Source organism: Nematolebias whitei, chromosome 22, assembly GCF_014905685.2.
Source record: "Nematolebias whitei isolate Nwh7 chromosome 22, NemWhi1, whole genome shotgun sequence".
Lineage (NCBI taxonomy): Eukaryota > Metazoa > Chordata > Actinopteri > Cyprinodontiformes > Rivulidae > Nematolebias > Nematolebias whitei.
Window position 1 is genome coordinate 21,652,048 of NC_056519.1, and position 518 is coordinate 21,652,565.

Genomic DNA, 518 nt, shown 5'->3' on the forward strand with positions numbered 1-518 from the left:
AACAGGCCACGATAGCTTCTTGTTGGGCAACAATCGTTATTGTGACAGCGTCATGGAGCCAACGTGATGCATGAAACTGCATCCTGGTGTAATCTGAGCGGTGTTAGGCCTGGTGTATAGAGCATGGTGAAGGTGCAACTTTTTAATTGTGTGAATGCCTTTATAGGCATTCACACTATAGTGATTCACTTTTTCTTCCATACGTTTTTTGGCATCCAACTACTCCCACAGTTTTTGTGCTATTTCAACCAATCATACATCAAAACATTTAGCTGTTTCAGGACACCTTAACTGTTGGTATTTTTATATTCTCTGTTATTTTTATATTTTGTTATAATAAAAAAAATCTTTGTTACTTTTTATATCTTATGATTCCTTGTGCATGTTCCTTTGTACTGAAACTCTGGCACAATTTCCTGCAGGATCAAAAAAGTTCTGTCTTATCTTATCTTATCGATATATACTTTATTAATACCAGGGGGAAATTGGAGGCATATATATATATATATATATATATA